This window comes from Macaca nemestrina, chromosome 1 (genome assembly GCF_043159975.1).
Source record: "Macaca nemestrina isolate mMacNem1 chromosome 1, mMacNem.hap1, whole genome shotgun sequence".
Lineage (NCBI taxonomy): Eukaryota > Metazoa > Chordata > Mammalia > Primates > Cercopithecidae > Macaca > Macaca nemestrina.
This window is the reverse complement of record NC_092125.1, coordinates 52,933,523-52,958,902: the sequence shown is the minus strand read 5'-3', so window position 1 is coordinate 52,958,902 and position 25,380 is coordinate 52,933,523.

The window sequence follows — 25,380 nt, the reverse complement described above, 5'->3', positions numbered from 1 at the left end:
AAAAAAAAAATGGCTAAAGCATGGTGGCACACACCTGTAGTCCTAGCTACTTGGGAGGCTGAGGTGGGAGGATTGCTTGAGCCTGGTAGGTCAAGTCTGCAGTGAGCTGTGGTTCCATAACTGGACCAGAGCCTGGGCAACAGCCTAAAACTCTGTCTCAAAGTAAAAAAAAAAAAAGAGAAAAAAACACTGGCATAGACACACACACACACACACACACACACACACACACACACACAGACATATACATATATATGTGTATTATTCAATATCTGTCTATTCAATATCTATCTATTATTTATAAATATGTATTTAATGTGTATATTTCTCCCTATCTTCTGCTCCATTGTAGGAGTCAGGAAGGTGTCTGTAACACAAAGCAAAGGAGAATTGAAATGATTATACCTGCTTTGCTGTCTAAGAGCAGATTAATCCACCACATGAATAAAATTAGCCATAAGTTCAATAAAAATAAATTTAACATGCTTTCTCCCTCAAATTTAGTACACAAACTGGTTGGCAAGAATGGAAACTAAGCCACTCTGGAGAGAAAAATCAATAACAAATCAGTGTTAAGAGATTAATAACAGGTGTTATGTTTCTTAACACCTGTTTGAGACTGCTAATCTGTTACACACATATGACCATATCTAAAAATGAAGTGACTACCATATTCAATTAGAATTGTTGTAAAACTACACAGGCCAATGGCAAAACAAAGTATATAAAAGCGAGGTGATATGTTTCACTGGTTATGCCCTGAAACATATGAATATTTTCTTAAACTTACCAAATAATGAATGAAACAAGGGTTTTAATATGCACCCATGAAATCAAAATATATATGAAGAATATTTCATTGTTCTAGATGAATAAGGTTTAGCTAGAAGCTAGGATTGTACCAAGGACTTCTGAAAAACAGATGTACAATGCAAATGCCTGAAAGACTGCAAATCCAAATGAGTTGAATCAGGTTAACACATTATGGCCCCCTTAACACTTATTTTTGCATATGTAGTGTATGGAACTTACACATGAAAGACACATTGTAATCTCTCACACCTAAAATATGGGTCATGTGTTATTTTATTAAGAGAATGTGTTATGGCCATTAAATTCCTGACTTGAAGAGTATTGCATGAACTCTTCCATAAGAAACCTTTGTTTGATGTAAGCTATAAACCAACAACCTGGTAGGTAAACATTTTGAAGTGTTTGTCTATACACTGCTCAGCCAATACAGCAGTAGTCAGATACAAATAATGATGAATTTTGTTTTTATTTCCTCATAGATATGAGCACTGCTATATTATTTTATTTATGTTTTATAATGAGCACTTTATGCAAATTGAGATTTATCATTGAGGTGACTTAGAATAGTATATATTCACATATTAAGAGATGGGGAGATAAAAATAATGTTTTATGATTATATAATTTGCTATACTTTAATAAAGTTTAAAAAGTACATTAATTTACTGCCAAGCTCATAAAATTTATGATTTAAAATTATTTGAAAGCTATATGTTTTCCTCTTCTACATTTCAAACACCCAGAATATGATACTTATTGAGAAAGGAAGTGATGCCTTTGAAAGCAAAAACTCACTATTTTTCATGCTAAATAAAAACATTGAATTTCTGTGAACATGTTGCTTAAATTTTATGCTTCACTTTGATTTCATTATTAAAAATATTATGACTTCTCCTCATTTCCCAAGGGAAGGAAATATTTTCCAAAAATTATCTTTGAAAGAATGCCTTGGTTTCAGAGATTTATTGTTACTTCCTTAGCAGATTATCTAGACACCCAATTTTTTTGCTTTGAAAATGTATAATGATCATTTAAAATACCAGCTAATTTTGATATATGATATTCATTTAAAGAATCAAAATATTTTGTCTAGTTTTCTCCTACTTTTTGTTAGAATAAAGTAGAATATATCTGATTAATGTATTACAGAACTGTGATCACACTCTTTAAGTCCTTTCTGTATGATAATTGGTTAAGAGCTTTGTCTATGTTCAAAGTTCTGAATACATTCCCAGGCATTTCATGTGGTTGGAAAATGTTTTCTATAAAAATGAGTAAGAAAAGTAAATTCATCATTTTAAATTTGATTTTAATGTGCTCCCATAAGCCTCCATTCTATTTTCAGGATAGTATAAAATGCAAGTAATTAAACAGTAACACACTCTGTAATGGAAAACTTTCCATTAGATGATGAAGATTAATCCTGAGGCTCGATATAAAAGGAAAAACTTAAAATTATGTTTAAATTCATTTGTACTGATATCTACCCTTTCCATATACCCAGTACTTATACTGATACTCGAAAAACTTTTAAAGTACATTAAACAGGGTCAGTTATGCAATGCGCCCTTTACAGTTCATTTATGTTTCATCTATTACAATGGAAATTAAAATTATGTAGTGAATTACATTTTGATTACTCCAATAACATTGTCACTGATGTTAAAATATACACAAGCAAAAGATTCAATAAAAGAAAATATCAGCTAATGAGCTATGGATAATTGAATATTTAAACAATGTTACATTTAAAAAATAACAATTCTTTTAAAATGTAACATATTCAGAATATACTATGAGAACCTAGTACATTATTATTATTTAAATAATCGAGTCCTGAGTATTTCTACTCTGTTTTACATTAGTGAATAATCTTGATAGATATAGGGAAATATCTGTATAATAAATTTGTCAAATATATATCACAAACAATACACTTTATGAGTTAATATTGTAATTTAAATATATTAAAAATATTTGACATTGTCTTCCTAAATATTCATTTTAATTAGTGACTATCAGAGCTCAATTTATGAGTTTATAAAATATAATGCTCCCCTGAGAACACAATATAACTTGTGATACCATATTTACAGTTTCAGTTTTACATTGTGAATGGAAAGTTATATAATTTTACTTATGAGATTATTCCTAAACATGCCAGTAGTATTTTATCACTTTTGGATAACTTATTATTCAATAGTCAATATGCAGAATGATTATAACATTTAATAATTTGAATAATTAAGGCTTTGGTTTTATATTTGTTTCAGTGATTGACTTATAAGTTTACTGGAATAACACACACCACACAATTTTTCTTTGTTTCATTTGCTAGCATCTTCTCTGTAAGGACTGATTATAAGTGTTCCATATATTTTAAGATATAACAAACAAGTACAATTCTTTCATTTTAAAGGTAATGAAACTGATGCTTAGGAAGTTTAAGAGCTATTAGTATAGATCACAAAGCCTGTTAGTGGTAGAGCTAGAAATACTTGCAAAGTCAACGTATTTTCAGCACTCACACTTTTAAATTCAACATAGACCACTTTAGGAAAGGAAGAATTAAAATGCTAACAAAAAACAAAAACAAATAAATATGATTCACAGAGAGGGAAAGATGATGAATAAGAATTAAAATAGAAGTATTTATGAAAATTTAGTTTAGTATTTCTTTTCTGATTTTACATCATGTAAGTGTGATCTTGACTAGCCTTATAAGTAAATGACGTGGTTAGCGAAAATATCTGACTTGATAAAGAGTCTATTTAAATACCCACTATCTCTACTTGCCATTGACTTCTTAGCTCAAAGTCCTTTGGGAATATGAAATCTTCCTTAGGCCAAGGCCCCCAGCTATGCTTTAATTTTCCCACTCAGTTGTAATCATTTCAATATTCAGTTTATATTTATTTCAATTCTAATTATTTCTAAATAACTCTCAGGCAATTCTGTGGTTCACAAGTGTATACAGTCCAGGAAGAGGTAAGTAAGAAAGCACAGTTACCTTGAGGGCACTATTTGAGTCTGCCTAAACATATTTTGGGCAAACTGGAGTTGCCAAAGTGAAACTAAAGTAGCATTCTTGCCTCCCCCTGCCCCCGCCTTTTTTTTTTTTCCTGCAAATGTATGATTCTTTTCTCCTTTGAACTGAAGCCTCGATTCACCCCTCATGCCAATCAAGTCCTTCTCCTATCATTCCTGTATGGTCAGCCAGGTTACAAAAGTTTAAATTGGAAGGAGGGCTTTCTTATAAAACAATGATAAATTAACTGTCTTTGTATTATAGTTAAATTAACTGGACTCTGTCCTCGCCTCTTTGTTCCAGACATAAGGGCATGTATGAAATAGGCTTTGGGACAGAACTCCATTCTGGAGACGATAGCACTAGCGAAACAACTCCCAAAGGATACCACTGTCTGTTGCTGAATTATAATATCTCTGAAGTATAACATCTCCTAGGATCAAGTAATCCTCTCACTTCAGCCTCTCAATTAGCTGGGAATACAGGCACCTGCCACCATTCTGGGCTCGCTTGCTTGCTTGCTTGCTTTCTTTCTTTCTTTCTTTCTTTCTTTCTTTCTTTCTTTCTTTCTTTCTTTCTCTTTTCTTTTCTTTTTTTAAATTTATAGTAGAGATGAGGTTTCACTATGTTGCCCAGCCTGGTCTCAAATTCCAAACTATGCTCCCACCTCAGCCTCCCAAAATGCTGGCATTACAAGCATGAGCCACCATTCCTGACCAATAAAGTATTTTGCAGACAACCAAATGCTGAGGAAATTTGTCAGTACCAGACCAGCCCTATAAGAAATAATAAAATAAACTCTATATCTTGAAACAAAAGGTTGGTATGTACCACAATAGGACTTTTGAAAGCATAATATAGGGCATATAAAACAATAACACAATGAAGAAAACAGAGTATCTAGATAACAATCAACATGATGACTGAAATAATATCTTATATCTCCATGTTAACATTGAATGTAAATGATCTAAATGCTCCACTTAAAACATACAGATTGGCTGAATGAATAAAAAATTACAAATCAAATATCTGGTGTCTCTAAGAGACTCATCCAACATGTGAGGATTCTTACAGACTCATGGTAAAGGGGTGGAAAAAGGATATTCTAGACAAATGGAAACCAAATGCGAACAGGTGTAGTCATTCTTATATAAGATAGAACAGACATTAAAGCAGCAATAGTAAAAAAGAAATAAAGACAAGATCATTATATAATAATAAAAGGACCAAATCAATAAAAAATTTGTAATACTAGATATATATTCACCAAACTCTGGAGCTTCCAGATTCAGAAAACAATTACTACTAGACCTAAGAAAAGAGACACAGCTACACAATTATAGTGGGGGACTCCAACATTCCACTAACAGCACTAGAGGGATCATTGAGGCAGAAAGTCAACAAGGAAACAACGGACCTAAACTGTACTCTAGAACAAATTGACCTAACATATATTTACAGAACATATATCTCACAATTATTATACCCAACAGCTGTGAAATACACACTTATCATCAAGACATGGAACATTCCATATGATAACCCAAAAAAATCTCAGTACATTAAAAATGGTCAAAATTATATCAAGTATCACCTCAGACCACAGTGGAATAAAACTAGAAATCAATACAAAATGAACCCTCAAAACTTTACAAATACATGGATATTAAACATTCTGCTCCTGAATGACTTTTAAGTTAACAATAAAGTCAAGATAGAAATGTAAAAATTCTTTGAAATGACTGATAATAGTGACACAAATTATCAAAACCACTGAAATACAGAAAAAAAATGCTGACAGGAAACTTTATAGTGGTAAATGCCTACATCAAAACATCTGAGAGATCACAAATTGACAATCTAATGTCACATTTCAAGGAACTAGAGAAACAAGAACAAACCAAACCCAAGGCTAGCTGAAAAAAAGAAATAACAAGGATCAGAGGAAAACTAAATGAAATTGAAACAAAAAGACACAAAATATCAGTGAAACAAAAAGTTGGTTCTTTGAAAACAAACAAAAGTGATAAACTCTTAGCTAGATTAACAAAGAAAGGAAGAGAAAAAATACAAATAAACTCAATTAAAAATGAAAATGGAGACATTCTGACACCACAGAAATACAAAAGATCATTTGAAACTACTATGAACACTTTTATGCATGCAAACTAAAAACCCTAGAGGAAATGGATAAATTCCTGGGAACAAAATTCTCTTAGCTTAACTCAGGAAAAACTAGACATCCAGAACAGACCAGTAACAACAGTGAGATCAAATCAGTAATTAAAAAATTGCCAAAAAACAAAAAGCCCAGGTCCAGGCAGATTGATAACTGAATTATACCAGACCGTCAAAAAATAAATGGTATTAATCCTACTGAAATTATCCCAAAAGACTGAAAAAGAGGGAAACTTCCCTAACACATTCTTTGAAACTAGTATCACTTTGACACCAATGCCAGTAAAGGACATAGAAAAGTGGAAACTACAGACTAATATCCCTGATGAATATAGATGCCAAAATCCTCAACAAAATACTAGCAAATATAATTCAACAGTACATTACAATTTTAATTCACCATGATCAAGTGGATTTCATCCTAGGGAGGCAAGGATGGCTCAACATACGCAAGTCAATAAATGTGATTCACCACATAAATACAGTTTTTAAAAAGAACCATATGATCATCTCAATAGTGCAGAAAAAGTGTTCAATAGAATCCAGCATCCCTTTATGATTAAAAAAAAATAGTCATAAAAGGAACATCTACAGAATAATAGCCATCTATGACAAACCCACAGCCAACATTATACTGAATGGGTAAAGGTGAAAGCATTTCATTTAAGAACTGGAAAAAGACAAGGATGCCCACTTTTACCACTCCTATTCACCATAGTATTGGAAGTTCTAGGCACAACAATCAGGCAAGAGAAAGAAAGAAAGGGCATTTAGATGGGAAAAGAAGGGGTTAAACCATCTCTGTTTGCTGATGATAAAATTATATCTCTAGAAAACCCTAGACTCCTCCAAATGACTCTCAGATTTTATAAATAAATTTTGTAAAATCTCACTTACAAAATCAATGCACACAAATTAGTAGCACTGCTATATACCAACAACAACCAACCTGAGAATCGAATCAAGAACTCAATTCCTTTTACAGTAGCTGAAAAGAAAAAAAAAAAAAAAAGAATTTTCTTAACCAAGGAGGGTAAAGCTCTCTACAAAGAGAACCACAAAATACTGAAGAGGTCATAGATGACACAAACAATCTATAAATTCAATGCAATTGCTATCAGAATACCAACATCATTTTTCACAGTATTCGAGAAAAAAATCCAAAAATTCATTTGGAATTTTAAAAGAGCATGAATAGCCAAAGTAACCCTAAGCAAAATGAACAAATCTGGAGGCATCACATTTCATAACTTCATTACACTAGAAGGCTATAGTTACAAAAACAGCATTGTACTGGCATAAAAGTAGATACATAGAGCAATGGAAAAGAATAGACAACCAAGAAATAAAGTCAAACACTTACAATAAAGTGATCTTGGGCAAAACATATGAAAGAGTAAATTGGTGAAAGGACATTCTATTCAATAAGTGATAAAATTGGATAACCGCATATAGAAGAATGAAACTGTATCCCTAACTCTTACCATATACAAACATAAACTCAAGATAGATTAAAGGCTTAAATCTGAGACCTGAACCCATATAAATTCTAGAGGAAAACCTAGGAAAAACTCTTCTGTACCTTGGCCTACCAAAATATTTATGACTAAGACCCCAAAAGCAAATGCAACAGAAACAAAAATAAATAAATGAGATCTAATGAAACTAAAAAGCTTCTGCACAGTGAAATAAATAATAAACAGAATAAACACAAAACTCACAGAATGGGGGAAAGTATTTGCAAACTATGCATCTGGCAAAAGACTAATGTCAAGAATGTACAAGGACCTCAAACCAATTAGCAAGAAAAAAAATGATCCCATCAAAAGTGAGCAAATAACATTATTAGACACTTCTCAAATGAAGATGAACAAAAAGCCAATAAACACATGAAAAAATGCTCAACATCACTAATCATTAGGAAAATGCAAATTAAAACTTAAATGAGATACCACTTTACCCACAATTTACACACAATAATAATGTGTATTATTATTACACATAATAGTCAGAATGGCTATTAATAAAAAGTCAAAAAACAATAGATGTTGGCATGGATGTGGTGAAAAGGGAATGCTTAAACTCTGTTGATGGGAATGCGAGTAAGTACGCCTCTATGGAAAACAGTATGGAGATTTTTCAAAGAACTAAAAGTAGATCTGCCATTCAATCCAGCAATTCCACTACTGGGTTTCTACTAAAAGGAAAATAAGGAACTGTATCAAAAAGACACCTCCATGCATATGTTTGTTGAAGCACAATTCACCATTGCAAATATATATAATAAACCTAACTGCTCATAACTCCCTGATAAAGAAAATGTGGTATATATACACCATGGTATACTACTCAGCCATAAAAAATAAAAAGAAATAATGCCTACTGCAGTAACTTGGATGGATCTGGAGGCCATTTTCCTAAGTGAATTAACTCAGAAATGGAAAATCAAATGTCATGTATCTAATTTATAAGGGGGGGGGCTAAGCTATGAGTATGTAGAGGCATGCAAAGTGATATAATGGATATTGGAGACTCAGAAGGAAGGAGTAGGAGGGGGTGATGGTTAAAAATAGGCATTGGGTAGCGTGTGTGTGTGTATACACACATACACATACACAAACACATACATATATATTTATACACACACACACGTATATGTATATGATGGTGGCAGTGGCCCATCAAGAGCAGCTGGGGCTGCATGCTCTTAAGATTCTTGCATGGGCTGAGAATAGGCAAAAGTCCTGCTCCCTACTGATTTGGCAGGATGGGGCCCCTATGCTCCTGGGCACAGCTAGAGCTGCCCAGCCATGACTCTGGCTTTGGATATCCCTGTGCTCTCGAGGGCCCAGGAACCTCCCCCTGACCAGACAGACTTGAAAGTGCCTGCTCCCACTCCTTGGCCTCTCCCCGCTCCTGGCTCTTGATCCAGTGCAGAGAAAATTTGTGGCTGAAACCAGGCACTGTTGTGCCCCACACACTCAGGGCAGCACAGACACGCTAGCTCCCTGCTACCTGAGCCCCCTTCAGACTTTGGGTGCACAGGAGGGGTGGGTGGCACTGAGGGTGGCTGGTGCAACCTTGCAGTTACCCCTCAGCATGAACGATTGGGTGCCACTGACATGTTCATGTGGCAGGAGGCAGACAGGCTCTGGACAAAAAAGGGGTAGGTCCCAGGTGAAGCCCCACCTTTAAGCCAAGGACAACCTGAAGCCTGGGGTCTGGGCTCCCAGATCCAGCTGGAGTCTGTGGCCTGGAGTGAGAACTTAGGCTGCATTTTTCAGACCTACCCATCGCCGCCCATGGACTAATCAGCACACACTTTCTCCCTTCTGAGCCCGTAAAATCCCTGGACTCAGCCAGACTCAAACAGACATCAGGATAACCTGCCTGCGGAAAGGAACTACCCACTGCAGGTCTCCTCTCTGCTGAGGGCTGGACATTCATTGAGATGACCTGCCTGTGGAGAGGAGTTACCCAGTGTGGAACTCCTCTCTGCCAAGAGCTAGACACTCATTGGGATGACCTGTCTGTGGAAAGGAGCTACCCATTGCTGGTCCACTGAGAGCTTTTATGTTGTTTATTGAAGCTCCTCTCCATCTTACTCTTCAGTTCTTTGCATACCTCATTCTTCCTGGATGTGGGACAAGAAGTAGGGAACCATGGAATGGCAGGATTTAAAGAACTATAACACTAAAAGTCTGAAACATTCCCCCAGCTGCTGCTTGTCACATTGTGAGCAATGAGAAGAAAATAGTTGCAGCCCTTCAGGGTGCCCAGACATAAGAGTTGTTCCCCGCACCAGGGCTGTGACACCCTCTTTGGGGTTCTGCAGTTCCTAGCATCTCCAAACTTCTGGGTACCACCATATTCTCCTCGTCCAGACACAGGTGCCCAAGGATCTCATGACATATGTACACACAAACTATATACACACACACACACATATACACACACAGACATATGTGTGTGTGTATATATCAATCTTATAGCTATTACAATCTCTAATTATTAGAAGATAAAAATGAAACACAGAGAAATTAAATTACTAAAAGTCAAAGTTGTGTTGTTAGCATATGTCCAAGCACTCACTTACTTTCTTTCTTTTTTTTTTTTTTTTTTTTTTTTTGAGACAGAGTCTTGCTCTGTTGCCCAGGCTGGAGTGCAGTGGCGTGATCTTGGTTCACTGCAACCTCCACCTCCTGGGTTCAAGCAATTCTCCTGTCTCAGCACCCAGAGTAGCTGAGATTACCGGTGCGTGCCACTACAACTGGCTAATTTTTGTATTTTTAGTAGAGACAGGGTTTCAGTTGGTCAGGCTGGTTTCAAACTCCTGATCTCGTGATTTGCCCACCTTGGCCTCCCAAAGTACTGGCTTTATAGGCATGAGCCACCTCACCCTGCCTGTGCCAGCACTTTCTTATCAAAAAAATGTTCTTTGTTAACCTTTGTTTATTACCCCTAATATATATCAGTTTTATTCTCGACTTACCTGTGATGTATCACAGATACTCTTCCTATGTTTTTTGTCTGCTGTTTGATTACTTATGTTGGAAGTTTTTGTCCGTCACATTCATTTTTATCCACATTGTTTTATTTTGTTTCTGCCTTTATAAAGCATGGAGTCCTTCATTACCTGATATAATGTCTAGTGTTCTTATGGTTTTATTTTTTAAATGTAGCATTTTTTCTATTGAAATTTATTCTGACAGATAAAATGATATATGAATACAATACTCTCCCTAAAAATTAGCCTCTTATATCAATATGAGGTACATAAAATTCTACTTATTTCTACTGATTTTACATGCTACTTCAATGAATTATTACATGTAATTTTGTCTCATTACTGAAACTTGTATTTTGTCATGTTGCCAGTAACACATGGTTTTAATTATGAAAATTTTGCTTTAGAATGCCTCAAAATATCTAGGATAAAATGTTCCCATGAATTATCACACTTTCAAGAAAAATTTCTGCTTAGCATTCTTATTGGAATTTCATTAAATTTATATCTTAATTAAGAATAAATGACATCTTTAGAATAGTTTCATTTTTAAATCCCAAAATGTGATTATTTAAATCAAGATCCTCTGCAAAAGTCTCTGGTTTCTTTATATAGATGTTGTATATGTATTAAAAATTGTTCCCAGTCATTCACGAAATTACTTTTTGATGTAACTTGTTTACTCAAGTATATGTCTTTCAAATCACAAAGATTTTTATTTTATTAAGTTTTCAAAATTGTAGAAATGACATATAACCATAGTTTTAAAATTATTTCTTGGTGGCACATGCCTGTATTCCCAGCACTTTGGGAAGCCGAGGCCAGTGGACCACCTAAGTTCAGGAATTCAAGACCAGCATCGCCAACATGGTGAAACCCTGTCTTTACTAAAAATACAAAAATTAGCCGGGCATGGTGGTGGGTGCCTGTAGTCCCAGCTATTCCGGAGGCTGTGACAGGAGAATCACTTGAACCCAGGAGACAGAGGTTGCATTGAGCTGAGATCATGACACTGCACTCCAGTCTGGGTGACAGAGAGAGACTCTGTCTCCAAAAAAAACACAAAATTCCTTGACAAAATGCGAATTATTTTAGCAGGCACATTTCCTCTTGGCTTTAAGAAAATTCACATAAAATTGACTTTTTGAGGATTTTCGTTATAAAAATATCTATTTTAACCACTCATTTTCTTCCTTAAGTCATGTGTTAAATCTATCATGAGTACTATTGAATCAATATATTTCACTATTAAATTTATTGTCTTGAAGTAAACAAAACTAAATCTAAGCCAATAGTTTTTACTGACATTATAATCAACAAATTCACTTAGATCTGTACCATAAAAAAACAAAAATTTTTTTAGTAGTTTCCTACCTGCATGCCTGGCAGAATTCTCACAATCCAGTCATTCTTCTAATCTATCCTCTCAAGATCCACCATTCTAAAGCATACTTCTGTTTATGCCAAACTCCCATAGAAAAAATTTGATGGATCAACATCAATTGCTGAAATAAGAAACAGTTCTTTAATATGAGATTTGAGGTTGTCTACATTGTCATTATAATGTACTTCTGGTTTTTCACTAATAAACATTGTTAGCATTTCACAATGTGTCATCAAGCTGCCATGAGTAATGGCACTGGTAATATGCACAATAATTTTGGGTTATGTTCAGATAAACCTTTTCATACACACACATACACACACACACACACATATATATACAGAGAGATGTATACATGTTAAAGAAAGTTGATATATATATATATACACACACAATTTATGTAATTAGAAAATAGTTGATTAAAGAAAACTATTGAGTAAATTTTGATACAGGTGTTACGAAAATATGGTTGCTTATTTAACGTGATACACAGTTATCTGACTGTATGTAGGGAACTCTAATCTTTAAGAACTTATCGCTCCTAGAAACTTGTTTACTTTCTTTTCTCTGCATATTCTCTCTGCTTTCTCAGTTCTAAAACTCTGGTTATCACTTTACCTGTAAACTTAGCCTCAATTATCAATATTCTGCTAAATGTTATCTTCCTAATAGTTCTAATAGCTTCATTGTTTTTTAATTTTTTAATTATTTTATTTATTTATTTATTTATTTTGAGATGGAATTTTTTGCTCTTTCGCCCAGGCTGGAGTGCTGTGGGGCAATCCTGGTTTAATGCAATCTTCCCCTGCCAGGTTTATGCAATCCTCATGCATCAGCCTCCCAAGTATCTGGAATTGCAAGCGTGTAACAACATGCCCAGCTAATTTTGTATTTTCAGTAGAGAGGGTGTTTCACCCTGATGGCCAGGCTGGTCTCAAACTCCTGGACTCAAGTGATCCACGCACCTCGGCCTCCCAAAAATGCTGGGATTAAAGGCTTGAGACACAGTGCCTAACCCCTAATCTTTCATTTTTAACTCCTAAAATGTGATTATTGATTATGCGATTAAACCTAAAAATATTGATTATAAGTCAACAAAATCGTAACCTCCCTAAAGTACAAAAACTGCCACTTTTATTTGCCTGAATATATTAGAATCCTCAAAAAGGAACTGCAATAAATGATTATTTACTTTCATCAAATATAATCAAAACACCAAAATTGAACAAAAGCCTACTTCAATTTCTAATTTTATTGTTACTAAGCCTAGATGACTTCACTGGTAAATTTTACCAAAAATTTAAAGAGAAAATAGTACCAATTTAAAACAAATTGTTTCAGAAAATAGAGAAGGTATAAGTACTTCCAAGCCATTTGATGAAAACAGTGTTACATGATCAAACAAGAAATAAGAAAACTACAGTCAAATATTCATCCCAAACATAGATGCAGTAATGGAATACATTTTAACAAATGTAGCAAATATAATTCAATAATATATTAAAAGCCAATATAACATGATGAAATGGATTTTATAAGAGGACTGCTAGATTGCTTTAACATTCTAAAGTAAAACTATAATTTATTTTATGTGCAGAAGAAAGCAAATAAAAACATAATAATCCCTCCCAATAGATACAGAAAATTACATATGGCTAAATTCAGCATTATTTGTGCTAAAAGCTCTCATGATGCTAGGATTAGAAAGGAAATTCCTTAATCTGATGCAGAGGCTGATGGAAAAAAAAAAAAAAAAAAAAAAAGTACCAGTAACTTCTCTACAGGTGAAAAAACGAATTTTATTTTTCTCTATGATTTTGCAGAAGACAAGGATTTCTGCCATCACCTCTTATAATCAATAATGGAAAACTTAAACAATTTACTAGATGGGAAAATGAATAAAAGACATGCACATTGGAAAAGAAAATGAAAAGCTGTCTTTATTCTCAGACAACTTGATTGTGTACATAGAAAATCCTAATAATCCCACTATAAAGCTGCTAGAAATAATGTTTAATAAAGTCAGAGAATACAAGGTATCTAGAAAAAATAATCACAGCTAAAATGTATGTGAAAATGCATTAATAAGAGTGTTCAAAACAAATTCGAAAAATAACAAATTTAAAGAATTTATACTGTCTGATTTCAAGATTTGCTTTAAGGGTGTGGCCTTATAGTTTTTATTATTGAGTAATAAATATAAATATAAATATATTTAATGGTAGGAGAAATGAAGAATTGAAAAAAGATAATATTAATTTAGCAAAGAATGTTGTAATAACAGATTCTACATTGGACCTCAAGACTCCGGGTCCCTTGCATATACACCTTTACATAAATCTCTATCCTTTACTATGGATAGGACTATTTATTTATTTAGAGATGAGGTCTCATTCTGACACCCAAACTGGTGTGCAGTGGCACAATTATCACACACTGCAGCCTTGAGCTCAAACTCCTGAGCTCCAGATCCTCCTACCTCAGCATGCTGAACAGCTGGTACTACATACACGCAAGCCCACCACTCCCGGTGAGAGGCTTTTATTATGGAAAACGAAACCACTTCTGTGACTAATTTACTTGTATAGCAAAGGTGAAGAAATTTCACTGATGTAGATGCAATTCAGTAGATGTAATTCAATAATATATTGAAAGGCAATATAACGTGATGAAATGGATTTTATAACAGGACTGCTAGGATGCTTTAACATTCAAAAGTAAAATTATAATGTATTATATGCGCAGAAGAAAGGAAACAAAAACACATAATAATCCCAATAGATGCAGACAATTACTAAATGAGTTTACTTTGAAGTCAGGTAAAGGAATTATCTTGAGGGGAGTAAGTATCTTGAGGAGAGTAAGAAACACAGGTGAGCCTTTGAAAGAGACTGGATCATTCCTATAGGAAGGGATCTAAATCGGAACGCCTGTAGCAAGGACCCTAGAGTCAAACCAAGAGCAGTGCTCAGCTGTCAGCCAGAAAAAAAGTGGGGACTTCAATTCCACAACTCTAAGGCACTCAATTCTGCCAACATCCTGAATGACAATGGAAGAAGATTTCTTCTTCAGTGGAGTCTCTAGGTGAGGATGTGGCCAGCTCATACCTTGAGTTTAGTCTTATGACACCTTCAGCAGAAGACAAAGCTAAACCATGTTGGACTTCTGGCCCACAGAAACTGAGATAATGAATATGTGTTGTTTTAAGCCACTAAGTTTGTGGTAATTTGTTACACCACAATCAAAAGCTAATGTAAAAATGAATAAAATAAATATACAAACCTATAATAGCCATCATTCATAATAGAGAGATAGAAGAAACATTTCTTTTAAAGTCTAAAGCAGAGACATAACTTTTTTCCAACACTTTGCTGGAGCTCTAACCCAGTACAGCGAGTCAAGAAAAAAAAAAATCAATAAAACTAAGACTTTAAAAGAAAAAATTCTGTCTTTTTTTTGCAATTGTATACATGCAAACCAAAGAAATTCTATAAACGTACAATACTACTACAAAGTTCAGCAGAGTAGCTTACAAGCAAGAGGCAGTGGTAAAAGTGGAACACGTTAAAACATAATGTTTAAAATCACAGCCAAGTCTATCATTTGCCTAGGGATATATCTATATTACCTTTATGTAGAAAAAAAGATAGTAGTTTATTAAAAGGCATTAAAGAAGACCCATAAAAGTGAAGACATACATAACGCCTATGGACAAGATGGCACAGTATTATATAAATATCCATTCTTTCCAAATTAGTCTAAAACTTAATCATAATTCTGGACAGATTACGAATAGCCTTTTTTTAAATGGAACTTGACAAAATATGTCTATGTGAAAAAGTATGAGGGCAAATATATCCAAGAAAATTGTGAAGAAGAAAAAGTGTGCATACTGACTTATCAGATTTCAAAACATCTTATAAGTATTATGAAAAATAACATAATCTAGTATTGAAACAGATGTAATAAATGGACTAACAGAATGAAACAGGGAACTTAGAAATTAACATATGCTTTTATGAAAACTTGGTATTTTACAAACATGTCATTGCAGATAAATAGGCATGAGTAGACAATTTAATAATTGAGGCAAGTGATTATCCACATGGAAAATAAACTTCCTTCTCCTCCACACACCAGGATTAATTGTTTGTATTAACAATCTAAATGCAAAAAAAAGAAGACTTTTTCAAATACTTAAAACATATAGGTGAATATATTTATGACTTTTGGGGAAGAAAGGACTTTTTAAAGCATAGCATAAAACATATCATTAAGAAAACCATGAATTAAAAAACAAAGCACAGCTTCTGTGAGTCAAAAGACACCATAATAGTCACAGACTAAAAGATGAAACTTGAAATACATGCAATTCCCAAGAGATTAATAGCCTAAATAAAATGATAAGAATAAAAATCCCCCATACAATACAATTAAAATATACAAGCAAAAATTAATGCAAAAGGAATTGTCCATGGTGGGGAAAATATAAATGGAAAACTGCTTCTTCAGTATATCATGGCTTCCTCATAAACAGTATCTTCCATAGAACTAGTATAATGTGGAAACTTTTACCACGAATTAGGAAGAACTACAAAGAACAATTTGCACAGCTGAATTTGATGTAAACTCCATCATTGCACACCAACGGTTGTGCAAGGAATTTTACCTTGTAAGCAAAACTACTGCTGGTAGTTCCAGAGAGAAAGAGAATTTCCTATCCTTTCGGCCTTGAGTCACTTTCTCTAGTCTGTAATTATGGCCATCTAGACAGGTGTGATGTGATGTGTCACCGTGGTTTTGCTTTGCATCTATCTGATGATTGGTAACATCGAACATTTCTTATATACCTCTGGGTTATTTGTATGTCTTCCTTGGAAAATATTCAGATCCTTTGACTGTTTTTGTTTTATTGAGTTATTAATTTGGGTTGGTGGGGTTACTATTGTGTTTTAGGAGTTGTTTATATGTTTTGAAGATTAACCTCTTATCAGCTGTCTGGTCTGTAAATACTTTCACCCATTCCATAGGCTGTGTTTTCACTACTCATTGTTTTCATTGCTGTGCAGAAATTTTTAAATTTGAGGTAGTTTCATTTATTTTCAGTTTTGTTGGCTGTGCTCTTGGTGTTGTATCCAATAACCATTGCAAAAAAACAATGTCATAAACCTTTCCCCATTTTTTTATATTTCAGATCTTATGTTTAAGCCTTTAATTCATATTGGGTTTACTTCTAGTGTGATATGAGTGTCCAATGTTATCCTTTTGCATGTGGATGTCTAGTTTTCCTGCATCTTTTGTTGAAGAGAGAATCTTTTCTCTATTGTGTATTCTTGGAATGTATTTCAAAGGTCAGTTGACCATATATGCATGGATTTATTTCTGGGCCCTCTATTCTTTTTGTATACATATCTGTCTTTGTATTAGTACCAAACTGTTTTGATTGCTTATAATTTTAGTATATTTTGAAATCAGGAAATACGATGCCTCTAGCTTTGTTCTTCTTTGTCAAGATTGATTTGCTTATTTGCAGTCTTTTGTGGTTTTATGTGAGTGTTGTAATTGTTTTTTCAAATTCTCTAAAAAATGTCATTGGGTCTCTTTTTCATAGTAGCTATCCCAACAAGCATGCAGTAATTATTTCATAATGGTTTTGACATGAATTTTCCTGATAATTAGTGATGTGGAGCATATTTTCATATACCTGTTGGCCATTTTTATGTCTTCTATGCATAAATATTTATCAAGTCCTGTGCACTTTTTTAGATTGGGTTATGATTTTATGCTTTTGAGTTGTATGAGTTATTTCTAAATTTTTAATATTAAGCCCTTATCAGATATATTATTTACAGATAATTTTATAAATCCATAGGTTTCCTTTTTCCTGGAAAAGAAGATTGACCTAAACAATGCTTTACATTGTGAAAAGCTTAGGTTACAAAAATAAAAATAAATAAATGAGACTACGTCAAGCTAAAAACTTCTGTACAGCAGATGCAATGAGTTTTTATATGTCGAGTTTGTATTCTGCATCTTTACTAATTTCATTAGCTCTAATAGGCTTTCAAAGAAAAATATTAACAATGTAATACTGTTACTGCTCAGAATATCTGTATACATCATATAATCTCTGTTATAGTTAGAGTTAAAATATTAAAAAATAAATGGCCCAGTTAGCTTAATCATTGTTTATGTCTTAATAAAAGGGTCATTGTTTTCTACAGAAAAAATATTTTACCTCTCTAAATTATTAAAATTACTGAATAGCACTGTTGGAATTAATATTAAAAATTATCTGACTCTACCTTCTAAAAATAATCCTTTGAAATACACCTTAAAAAAAAACTTCTCTGTGTGTGTGTGTATGTGAGAGCTTACAATTCTTCAAATCAATCAATTCTGTATTTCAAATTGTATGTTGAACTCAAATTTGCCTAATTTTCCAATCACCTACTCACCTTAGATCTTCTTCCTTATTTATTGTAAGTAGATACAAAAACTTTCTATTAATACTATCTCTATTCTCTATTTTCTATTTCATTACTTATATTTGTGCTTCTCCCGGGAAACAGAAGCATATGAATTGGTGATGAGCTAGATTTATAATGAACAAAATCTTAAAGGTCATCACACAATCAGATCAACTGAAAAATAACATGAAAAGTCCAAGTGATAAATAAAAACTTTCATTAAAAAATAAAGGTCAAAATTCTTTGAAAGTAAGCTCCAATAACATATTTTTATTTTCTCTCCATGTGAACAGGGTTTATGACATAGAGAATGTTTAATAAAGAATATGATAATGAGCACGATTTAAATGTCAAATAATCTCATGTAAAATGAGCATAGTTTTTTCAGAAAACATTAATATTTTAATGTGTTCTCAGAAAGCTAATATTTAGCATACTCTTTACCTAGGGTATATCTAAATATAATAATCCTTAAACTGGATGATATTTTATATAATAATTATTTTGGCTCATTACAAAAGCTAAACATGCACATTGAAGAAAAGTTATAAAATAAGTACACATAAAAAGAAAATAAAAATGGTGCAAGATAGCAAGTGGTAACAGAATGAATGAATGTCTTAATAAAGAGGCTTTGGAGTATTCCATTTCCAGGGCCTACCTTGTTTCTTCCCAAAAGCTGCTTTAAAATACAAGTTGCTTTCTTGTGATAATTGCCTTTAAAGCAGTTAAAGACTGAAGGACTGTGTACACACACACTCACTCAACACCTGTACACACATATATTAACCTTTTACTGATATAGCTTAGTTGTAATAAAACAGTTTGAATGTAGGAATCAAAGCTATGTTTTCTATATTATTACTTATGTTTTAAAACTTATTGTTACCTAGAGACACTGTAATATCATAATTATAGGTGCCATCTTGACCCAGTTTTGACTTTACGGCCAAAAACTCTCAATTCTTTCCTTACCAGGATTGAATGCTCCTGAATTACAACATATATACCAAGCTACCAGAAGTCCCAGAGGCCAAACCCCTAGAGACAGGTGCTTCTTCCTTAGCTTATGGCATTATTCAAAATACCCAATCCACAAGAAGCCAGTTTGCCATATAGAAACTACCTCCTACAGCTCCACTTGCTTTTGTCCTTTCCTTGGAGCGATACCCTATGAGGCCGCATGTGGAAGCCTTTTCTTCTCCAGACCTGTGAGTAATAAGTCGTTTGTCTTTTATTTATGCTGGGGCCATTCAGTTATGTCCTGCCACCATCAAAACCCCCTTCCCAAACCACACAAAGAAAAAAAAAAATAGAAACAAAGATACAGGCGCTGATGCTATATTTATATGTACCCTACCCATCATCCTGTATAACATTAAGGTGTGTACCCCTTAATGCCAAATGCCTTGATATTATGGAACGGGTCAGAGCACATTGAGCTGATCCATTTAGTTCATTTTCTCTGTGTTGGGGAAAGTGCGAGAATGGAATGAGGACACAGTGCTTTTCCCTTTTATCTGGATTGGTCATTACTTTCAATGGCAAAAGCCACAATTATTTTGGCACCAACCTAATACAAGGCCTGCTAGATGCCATAATGGACATGCCTGTTCTTTGTTTAACCAGAGTGATCATTGCCATTCTAGTGATACTTGTGTTACTTCAATAGCACCAATGCCTAATCCACTCATCTCAGCAGTAGGTGACCACCAGAATCTGCTTGATATAGAAGAATTAATATCTTAACTCTCATCTTTTGCAAATGACACAACCCAAGTCTTCCCCACTTTTTCTCAGTGTACTTAAAGCAACATTAAAGGCTACTTCTGATTTTTCAAACTCTGTCAGTCTGTGATTCTATGGAAATGTCTGTTTCATTCATCAAGGAAAGAGCCACAAAAACTATCCATAATTTTAGACTTTTGTATTGAACCACAAAAATTATCTTTAACTAGACATGCACTTATATTCTTCATTCATTAATTTCATTCTAATGTATAGTTTAGTGCTTAGTGACAAATTAGAATTTTATTGCTATAGGATGTTCAATGTTTTATTCCCAATGATAGGTGCAGCAAACCATCGTGGCACGTGTATACCTATGTAACAAACCTGCATGTTCTGCACATGTATCCTGGAACTTAAAGTAAAATTTGAAATAATTAATTCAAAAATTATGTTAACTTTTTTCATGTAAATAAGTACTCTTTAAAAGCACACTTTCCAAGACTACCTAACATTCAATCATTCATTTAACAAATCCTATACTGATTATTGACTAATGTATTACACTTAAATTTTCATAAATTTTTCTTCCATGGTAATACAATAAAATCATTACACTTAGTTTGTACCTAAAATTTTTCTTTCAGATTATATTTCTAGAAGTAGATATCCTACAATAAGGAATATATTTTACAGTTTCTAGAACACTGTTTTTCAATTATATCCTACAAATATATACTCCCTTTACTGGACTATAATTATACTATCTTAGAAGTTCATTTTCAGCGCTAACATTCTTTTACTCTAAAGTAAATGCTTGTAAAACTTAACAATAACTCTTTTTAAAATAACAGGATGACTAGTGATGCTTAATATTAAAAAGAGAGAAAAAGTTAATAAATAAGTACTAAAGGCCATGTTACCATATATCTATAGGTGAAAAAATAAGCAATTTTTTATGAATAAGACACAGCATTTATAGTCAGACAAAAGTAAGAAAAAATTTATCTCTATTACTCAGAGCTGTACAACATTAAATGATTTAACTAACTTTCTACACCTCAAGCTCTCATTTGGACAACTGATTATTCTAATCAATGTTGTGAAATAATTATCAAGATTAAATGAGAACAATTAGTGGCCCACAGTAAGCTCTAACTATAGGTGGCTCTACCACACATGGCCACTGTGAATTATTCAAAAGCAATACAGAAAGCAATCTATAAAATGTATCAACTTCTCTTGTGCTAAAAAAAAAAAAAAAAAAAAAATCAAACATAATTGATTTTTAAATGTTTCACTGGGTTGTAGAATAATAAAACTGTATATTTCTAACCCGGTTAGTCTTTTTTCTTTTCTTTTTAAATCCAGCGTAGAGGAGAAGGGGATAGAGCTACAAATGCTTTAAACATTATGACAGAAACTTTGCTCTCTTTTTCTTCATAACTCTCAGTAACTATGCTCAAAATCATTTCTAAAGTCAATGCATTTGGGACAGAAGAATAGACTTTGATTCACGGAATAATCACTCAGTCTGAATAATTATCCTGTGAAGGAGAATTGCATGTAGTTTAGGCACTATTTAAAAATCAATGTTGTGTATAGATTTCAGGTGTCCTAATTTTTATCTCACTTGTCCCTGTTAATATCTGTTCAATTGTTTCTCAGGAGTGTAACTCCATCATGCTAAAATCTTACTAAAATTTGTACTGGAAGTGGAAATAAAAAAGATAACAACGTTTACAATCCACTGAGAAGAAATCACAATTTATTTTGGAGGTTGTGAGAAGATTTGCTTTTTTCTGCTATGAACAAGGAACATATCTTTATTAAACAAGAATTTATTGGGGTTCTACTGTGTGGATACATTGGGAATAGAGTTGTGAAGAATAATATAAGTTCCCTCACTTAAATTTGTCTACATTCTCTCTTAAGAAACATAAATACTGAAAAATAAAAAATACAAGGGTAAAATAATAATTTCAAATTTTGATAAATGACATGAAGGAAACAAACAATAATATGATAAAAAATAACTCATGGGTTGCTCCGAATTATGTTCTCTTGAGTTGTACATTTTGGGTAAGCCATGAAAGTAGAGAAGCAGTTCATTGAAGGAAACGAAGTGCAAAAGATCATGAAGTAGGAATAAATTTGTTTTGATCTAAGAAGAGAAATAAGATTAGTGTGGCTGAATAATAGTGAGCAACAGGGCAATGGTAGAATGTAAATTTGGAACAAAACCAGGTTGACATTATGCAGGAATTTGCTGGCAAAGTAAAAGTTTTTATTTTATTCTGACTTCAAAGAAAAGTCATAGAATGCCTTCAGTCAGGGGACTGATATAATCTGATTTATAATTTTAACAAACTACTCTCTCTACCCTGTAGTAGATGTCCCCAGGGTCAGCAGGGATGGAAGCTGACAATAAGAGACAATAATTGGGTTGAGTAGGGTGGTGTCCATAATGATGGGGAGAAGGGGAGATTTAAGATGTCTTATACAATTCAGGCCAGAAAAGCTATTGAGAAATGAATATCAATAATAATATTCACCCAGTATTTGTCATTAGTTATGATGTATTTTTTTTAAATAGCAAAATATATATGTACCAATTGGTAAATAATCAGTCTTTAGTTTCTCAAGTACCTCCCTTATCACATTGAGTTTTCTCCCCAGAACACTCCAGATATCTCAACACTTCATCAATGCAATATTAATGTCTTGATCATCAGAAACGTCAGCACAGTTTCTTATTATTGGGTGTCCCTGCTATTCTTGCTAAATATCTATGGAAATGAGAGAAAATAAAAGGGGAACTCAAGTGTAATTCACAAATGTTAGCTTAAATATTGGGTGCATGAAGGCGCTGTCTAGTGGAAAGGGAAATGTTAGAAGTATCCTTTTAGGAAACTCAAATTTGGACATATAGATATTGAGAAACATCTTAGCCAACATGATGAAGATGTCAAGGAGTGAGTTTTGTATGGCTATTGAAGCTTATGGAAGAGGTTAGGGCTGCATACACAATACACAGACCAGAAAACATTTTAATCTCATAATCATCTCTGCTTCTGTTTTATGTATTTTGAACCCTAAAGGAAAATGTACATATTGGTGATTATATTGCATTTTAGTATAAATAAAAAAGGTAAGATTCATCTATATTTAAGAGAGTACTTACTATCAATGAATTTTTTCACGAATATCTATATACAAATACAAATTTAAGATGCTTCTCAAGCTAAGAACAGTACACAAGACCCCAGATGATGCTGGTTATGGGGTGGAGGTGATCATTGGGATGACTCATATTTATACTCCTCTCTTTCCTTTCCTTCTTGCTAAGTTCTGTGTTTTCACACATTCTACCTACAGATCATCAATTAGTAAGGTGTAAAGAAGAATTTGAGTTTTCTAGGACAAAAATAAGGAAGAAGTTTATATACACAAGGGAACAGATAGATGAAAGGGAAAAGATGAGATAGTAATATATCCCTGTAACCTCAAAGCAGAATATTTAAGGACAATTAAGTGTCTATAACCCTTCTTTTTAGAGCATTTATATCTGATTAGGAATTCTTATTAAAATACAGGTTGTTAAAAAAGTCTAGTTCAAGATTCTAACACCTCCTTTTAAAATTCATTTGGGACAATTTTACTAAACCATCAGTCTATTTTATATTCAATTGATTAGGCATAAAAATTATGTTGAGAACACTGTAGCTTGTTTTCCCTTGTTCCCTTGATACATGAAATCTAATAATATTAACTTGTTCAGAGTACATTATCAAAAATGTCTTATTACCTTTTTATAAATTATAAGTTAGAGTGCAGCCAAATAAGAGACAGAATTTTATGCTAGCCATCTTTGCATTGATAAGCATCTCATAAGAGACAGAATTATCAAAAGGGGTGACTGAGAGAATCAACACACAAATTAAAAATGGCAGATGATATACAACAATAGAACTCTGACTCACTACCTCTGTAGCCATTGACTGAAATCATGAGGAATTTATTAATGACTGCCAGCTTCTCTTTTGTATCACACCTATTTCCAACTTAAGGCCAACCAGAAAAAGCCAAATAGGATTACCAAATTAATTAAATAAGATCCACACTTCTGGTTAGTCCACCCCTTGGTTCCCCATGCCAATAACCTCTAATCAAAGTATACCTAAAACCATCCCTTTTAAAAAATTCTCCTGTCCCGTGATATGGTTTGGCTGTGTACCCACCCAAATCTCATCTTGAATTCTCATGTGTTGTAAGAGGAACCTGGTGGGAGGTAATTGAATCATGGGGGTAGGTCTTTCCCTTGCAGTTCTCATGATAATGAATAAGTCTCGTGAGATCTGATGGTTTTAAAGGGGAAATTTCCCTGCCGATGCTCTCTTTTTGCTTGTTGCCATTCATGTAAGATGAGACTTGCTTCTCCCTGCCTTCCACCATGATTGTGAGGCCTCTCCAGCCGCATAGAATTGTGAGTTCATTAAACTTCTTTTTCTTCCCAGTCTCAAGTATGTCTTTATCAGTAGCATGAAAATGGACTAATACAGTAAATTGGTACTGAGAGTGGGGTGCTGCTGTAGATAATCAAAAATAAGGAAGTGACTTTGGACCTGGGTAACAGATAGGGGTTGGAGCAGTTTGTAAAACTCAGAAGACAGGAAAATCTGGAAAGGTTTGGAACTCCATAGAGACTTGTTGAATCTCTTTAACCTAGATGCTGATGATATGGACAATGAGATTCAGGCTGAGGTGTTCTCAGATGGAGATGAGGAACTTGCTGGGAACTGGAGCAAAGGTGACTCTTGTTATGTTTTAGGAAAGAGACTGGCGGCATTTTGCCCTGCCCTAGGATTTTGTAGAACTTTGAACTTGAGAGAAATTATTTAGGGTATCTGGTGGAAAACATTTCTAAACAGCAAAGCATTCAACAGGTGACTTAAGTACTGTTAAAGGCATTTGGCTTTAAAAGAGAAACAGAGCATAAAAGTTCAGAAAATCTGCTGCCTGACAATGGAACAGAAAAGAAAATACCATTTTCTGAGGAGAAATTCAAGTCAGATGCAGAAATTTGCCTAAGTAACAAGGAGGTGAATGGTGGTTAATTACCAAGACAATGGTGAAAATATCTGCAGGGCATGTCAGAGACTTTTGCAGCAGGCCTTCCTATCACAGGCCTGGAGGCCTAGGAGGAAAAAAATTGGTGTCATGGGCTGGGCTCAGGTCCCTTTGCTGTGTGCAGTCTAGAGACTTGGTG